The following is a 6,217-nucleotide window of genomic DNA, read 5'->3' as shown; positions in this document are numbered from 1 at the left end:
TCTTTATCAGCCAGGATGTGTCAGTGTGCTTCCTCTTCATGTGCGTGCACAGGTTAAACACCAGGGGCTGAGAGACATCACTCACTCCTGTTTCTGATTGGAGGAAATTAGTTAGTAGTGAAGCAAAGTAGTTGGGGACTTGAAATAAAAAACATAAGGTGGCTCCATACCTTCTGGCGTAATCAAAGTCTCCTGAAGTCCTGAGATCCAAAACTGATTTGAAAAGATGTTATTCACACACTTGAGGCAAAGCTAACGCTATTAGCTTAGCAGCTACAATAAAGATTTAAAGGTTAAAAAAAGGGGGGTTTAAATATCTTATTTTTTCAAATCAATCTGGGATCTCCGGTCTTTCGGGACACCAGGCGAGCTGCATGGAGCCATTTTGCGACTGTTTTTAGTAGTTTTTTTTTTCACATTTGAAAAAAGTCCCCATCTGCTCTTGTTGTTTAGGAGAGCGCTGCAAGGCTGTTTTTAATTTGTGGGTGGACTTCTCCTTTAAATTCATATATCAATATTATATTATATCATATCACACTATATTTTCTGCATGTTAACTAACTCGAGAGCTGCCAAAATAAAAATAGCCTAACCATTTTTTCTTTACATCACATTTAATGTGACCATCCTCTGGTTAGAGCGGTGAGTCAGTGAGCAGCAGCAGCAGCAGCAGTAGCAGCAGCTCCCCTCTGCTCTGCTCTGCTCTGGTATCATGGAGCCAGCCAGCAGACGGCAGAAGAAAGGAGGAAGTGGAAACATCAGCACTATCTCTACGAGGGAGAGGGAGAGAGAGAGGGAGAGGAAACAGCGCTGAGTGACACACACACTCACAACACACACACTAACTCTGGACACCGGCGCTCCAGTGGAAGAAGTGTCTTCGCTCCGTCAGGTTTGTGAACCCTTCTTCTTCTTCTTTTTCTTCCTCTTCCTCTCCTCGCAGACTCGTCGGTTCTGCCAGCCGGCTGTCGCTTCACTTGTTTGGCGTATTTTGTGTGTGTGCGTACGTAGTGTTGTCGGTGTTTCTGATGTTCGCCCCGCGTCTCGTGGACTATTGTACCCCGAGGTGAGACCGCCGTGTGTCCCTCCTGTCTTTCTGTCTGCGGACTTTGGTGAAGTGCCCCCCCCCCCCCTTTCCTTTTTTTTTAGCGGCTTTTGGGAGCTGTTCTCTCTCTATTTTTATTGACATGCATCTCTTGATGGAAGCACCGCAGCTCACTCCGCTTCCACACACACGCACACAGAAACAGACACACTGAACTGCGGTGAATACACCCTGCCTGTTAATTCACCCCCCGCCCCGCCGCTTCGCCTTTTTATAGTTGTGTTTTGCGTGTTAGAAAGCTGCAAGTTGTGTGTTGTGCCTCACGAAGCTGCCTCTCCCGCTCCTCCTCCTCCTCCCGCCGCTGCTGCTGCTGCTGCTGCTCCCCGGCTTTCTGTTTGTTCAGTGCATGCTGTTCGCGCGATGCCAAAAAAGTGGTGCGTTTAGGATGCCTCCCCAATTCACCCCCCCACCACCTTACTGCAAATTAAGGAGCTGCTTTAAGGGTGTGCGGTGTGTAACTCCAGCCACACCGTGGGCCTGTGATTAGAAGAGAGGAGGCTCAACAGTTTTTTTTTGTGTGTTTTTTTTTATAAAAAAAAAAGCAGTGCTTGAGCTCTGTGCTGTCCTCCCTTCAGATGAGAGAGGAAGGCAAGATGCATTGGATTAGATATCTGTTCTCTAGGGGGGCTCATCCACTTATCGGAGGGAGAGAACTTAAACCTCCCAATCTATGAACTTTTACATTTAGGGAGGGGGCCCGGAAGTTTTCGTGTGATCCCCCTTCAAAACAAGGCGATGACCACCTGCGACCTCTCAACACATACTGCATGTCTGTCTTCAGATTGTTCTGCCGCCCAGCTAGTTAATCGGTTTGAGTGTTTCTTTTTAAGGACTCCAGCTACTTAAATGTGAACGTTCTCTGCTTTCTTTACTCCTCCATGACAGCAATCTGGATGTCTTTGGGTTGTGGACAAAACAAAACGCGTCAGGACGTTGTCTTTGATATTTGGGAAAACACTGATCAACATTATTCCCCATTTTCTGACATTTGATATACCCTAATATCTAGGAATAGACCGATAATGGGCCGGGGCTGATATTCGCCATTTGTCCGATAGAATAAACTAATTTTAAAATGTGCTGCTTTGGCTCCGATGCAGCATCCTCTCACACAGTGTCCCTCCCACAACACCATCTGATTGGTTACCTGTCGCAATAGATAGCCTACAAACGCTGTATAACTTGAATCTGCGGAGTAAATGGAGAGGAGTCGAAGTGTGAAGTCGTAGAAGAAGGACATACTCAAGTTCCTGATGATCGTGATGGTTTTTACTGCAAATGTGTATCAGCTATCGGTCTCGTTGATTTCTAATAACCCTGAAAAAGCCGTATCAGTCCACCCCTACGAATATCTAATGGATTAATTGAGGAACTGGTCAACAGATGAATCAACAATCTTCAGCCCGCAGCCCGCTGTCTTCCTGATCATTGCTGCACCACCCTTCAGAAATAGTTTGCAACCACTGATTCTCAGGTATGCAACCAATGCACGAGACCATGTTGGCCCTCAGTTTTTAAAAGATAGTGCCCCGAGTGGCCTTTTGCTTCGGGATCTTGTTCTTATGAATAACAAACTGAAACCCAGATATATTAATATTGTAAATCAGCCTTTCCCAACAAGGGGGCACTTCTTCAGTTGCCAGGGGACACATAGGGAGCTTGTGGAGCAGCTAAGCTAATTTGAAAAACAAAAAAAACAAAAATGTTTGTCTGGAAATTAAACATGCAAATAGGATTACAAATTGCCATGATGCTGAATTTATTGCCACAATAACCCGGGAGCTATTACTGGCGAAGTTTCGCACCAATCAGCGGAGTCATATTCGGGCCTCAAATGGAAGTACATGAAACCTATTAAACAAACAAGCAGAATATTCATAAAACCTGAATGTAAACTTGACAAAACATATGAAAGAGACTTATAAAAAGATCTGTGTCCTGCCGTGTCTCGCATAGATTCACATGCTCAGTCAAACGGGGTCTTGAGTCTGTCTGATCTAGCTGTGAAGCCATGTTAGACCTTCTGTCTTTGGTCCCACGGTGGTCCTTGAAGGGCCCCCTGGACATCCATAGACACGTCTTTGAGAAACAATTCCTCCATATTTCCACAGAGATCGCTCAGTAACCATAATGCAACACTACAGCATTAGCACTTTGGCACACAACGTGCCTCAGATCTCTCCTCCTCTCGTCAGTGGTGGCGCAGCCCGGGGGCTACGCTGCCTGCCGTCCTCTCTCAGTCCCTCTGGCCCTCCAGGCGGCTTCTGATGGAGTGAGAGCCCATTTACATGCCCTGTTAGCCACCAAAGATGTCCCTGTTGTGATGGAGCCGCACGAACGCCGGCGTTCTCGTGTCAAGCTCGACAGTAAACACATGCAAACATAGCCTGGATACAGGAGCGCAGTGACATGTGCAGCCATGACTCCGACGCGGATATGCAGCACACAGGGGCAAGAGCTCGGCGACGAGCGATGCCGGGGGTGGCAATTATGGTTTCAAGAGCCATTCTGGGAGTGTCAGCGAGGTAGAAAGTTGAAGGTTGATGTCTGGTTGTTCTTTTGAGTTATTTCATGTAAAAAGTTTGTACATACTTGCACTCTCAGAGAGCCTGCGCTGCATTGTGAGGTTTTGGCCTAAATGTGCTGCTCTCTGTCTATGCAACTGTGGTTGACAGTGGCTTAGAGATTGATGTTTGGTTTTAGGTTTAGGTCTGGCACGGCTTTGAGCAGTCAAGGAACGCAATTTTCAACAAACCGCTAACTGGAACTCTCTCTCTCTCTCCCATTTAAACTGGTATGAAGCTCAGCGCGAGCACAGCTTCGGCCAGTAGCTGTCCAGTTCAGAAGCGAAGCGTGCCAGAAGCCTTACATTTCGGTTTTACGGCCACCTGAGGGACCTATATGTCAAAAGGAATGCGCACACACACACACACACACACGAAAACAAGTTTTATTAGCCACAGCAAACCTCCGCTTCTTGTTAGCTGGCGCGCCCAGATAAATACTTCTTTATCCCGACACGCTCTTAAAAGTCAGCACTAGAAATGGAGAGTAAATGAAAAGTGAGAAGGTGAAATACAGCCATAAGTCATAACCGATGGAATTAAACTCGGGCACTCCGGTGTATTGTTTTAAACAGTGAAACCTAATCCAGGAAATCCGATTAAGAGGCAGAGATGGAGTCGTTTTTTTTTGGGGTCGGGGGGGCGATGGGTGCCTGCCCCGCGCTTATTGAGTTGCATCACATGCGAGATCCTGGTGTGCATCTGTTTGACACTGCCGACTGTGTTTGGCAGCCTCTCGCCTCCTCCTGAGGTGCGACCTCGCCGCTTTCTGAGCTGTTTCCCTCTCATCTCGAGTGTCAGAGGCCCCCTCCCCGCCTCCCCATGCAGCCTGTTATCGTTCTCTCATTAGCTTCTTTTGCGCTCGCTTTCTCACGCATGCTCTCTTACCATCTCCCTCATTTTAGCTTCTCTCTATCCCCCTATCCTCTCTACCTCTATCTATCTCTTTCACTTTTCTTCTCATCGCAGCACCTCTCTCTCCTCCCTGTTCTCGCTCCCCGAGGAAAACGGAGGTATGTAAATTGTTTTCCCCTTGATGGGCGCCCAGCCTGCTATCTGTCCATCTTAATGAACCTGTTTCCCCCTTCTCCTAAAAGCTCACGATTGAGGCATTAAAGCAGCACCAAAAAACACTTCAGGGCCCAAAGTTTCCTGTCATCTTCCTGCTGCTTTTCATGTCTTTTTTTTTTTTTTTGTGCTCACAGCCATTAAGAATGCCTATAGAAAGAAACGACAAAAAAAAAAGACTTTTAATGCACCAGTATCCTTGGTTGCAGTAGACACCGGTGTGCCTGTCCTTCTGCAGCTTGAGGTTAGATTAATTTGCAGTTCCAAATGAGATGAATGTTGCCTCGCATAATTGCTCCCTGTGGTATGAAGTTAATTAAAACAGCAGGTAGGTACTGAAGGTGCGATGGGGAAGGTGCCAGACAGCCAGACAGACATAGGTGGGTGAGCAGAGATCTTGTAGGTGCGGCTGCCATGTTCTGCTCTTTAGTATACTGATTGTCGCCTCGGGCTGAATTCAGAGCCAGGCAACCATTTGATTTGTGCAAATAAAATAAAAAGAAATCTAAGAAATAAGAGAAACTTATTCAAAATTGTTCTTTGGTAAAACTGTGATCTCTCAGAAGCAGTTGTGTAAGGGAATACACTCATGGCTGCGTCTTGACCCTGTGCTCCTATAGCTGCGTGGCCTATGTAACGGCCCCCAGGCGCAGTCCGGCCAGTCGTAGACTATATTATGCATCCAGTTTAAGTGGAGAGCATCCCCAGGCTTGTTTTCCAGCCCAAGTCTAGACTTTATGCGGAGTGAAGCAGCCCTAGATGACCCAGAAACTGATACGGCTCCCTCTGTGTGCTTGCTCTGCCCGCTGCATTCCAGCTGTGGTACTGCCGCAGAGCTCTGTAAATATTAAGCGAGAGGTTAGCCAGCTCTCTTGCTCTGTGTGTGCATGTGTGCTTGAGTATGTGTGTGTATGTTTTGGTATTTAGCATCTCTCAGCTAAGAACCTCTCAGCCTCTGAGCCTAGTGACCCAGCAGGATAAACGGTTAGATAGTCTCTCGCTCTAACCAGTATATCCCCACTCCAGCTGTGTGGGGGGGCTTGAACCTACTTCACGTTTTAGAGTCTGGGTACTTTGTCGGGATCGCCAACTTGTGAGCAGGTGTTAGGGTCTGCTAGACCGCGTACAGCTGTTGTAGTAGGATTGTGCCTGTGTCAGTGGTGTTTACATCACAAAGAGAATGATTTATGGCATGTGTGTGCACATGCGTTGCAGAAATGTGCAGATGTTCACTGCTGCGTTGCTGTGTCAGTTTTTTAGTGTCCTCCACTGCGTGCTGGCGTTTCAGGCCCATACAGGTGCTAAACACATTTTCTACAGCAGCAACCTTATTATAGCTATATGTGTGTGTGTGTGTGTGTGTGTGTGTGTGTGTGTGTGTGTGTGTGTGTGTGTGTGTGTGTGTGTGTGTGTGTGTGTGTGTGTCCCAGCCCTTCAGGTGGCGTGCAAGAGTACGGGTCATTGCTTGATCTCTATGTTT

The 6,217-nt window shown here is 47.1% G+C and overlaps 1 protein-coding gene across 4 annotated transcripts in view; it reads left to right on the top strand.

Moving 5' to 3' along the window:
* The first annotated feature begins 674 nt into the window (after positions 1-674).
* elmo1 (engulfment and cell motility 1 (ced-12 homolog, C. elegans)) overlaps positions 675-6,217 on the top strand; it is a 125,134-nt gene continuing 119,591 nt past the window's right edge. For 2 of the 4 annotated variants that reach the window (XM_030411703.1, XM_030411699.1), the window contains exon 1: positions 675-892. The gene's annotated coding sequence lies outside the window, so the exon portion shown is untranslated. The remainder of the gene's footprint in view (positions 893-6,217) is intronic. The other 2 variants (XM_030411705.1, XM_030411704.1) reach the window with 1 other exon arrangement.

The sequence above is a fragment of the Sparus aurata genome, chromosome 3 (genome assembly GCF_900880675.1).
Source record: "Sparus aurata chromosome 3, fSpaAur1.1, whole genome shotgun sequence".
Taxonomy (NCBI): Eukaryota; Metazoa; Chordata; class Actinopteri; order Spariformes; family Sparidae; genus Sparus; species Sparus aurata.
This window is presented reverse-complemented; position numbering and strand designations above follow the sequence as displayed.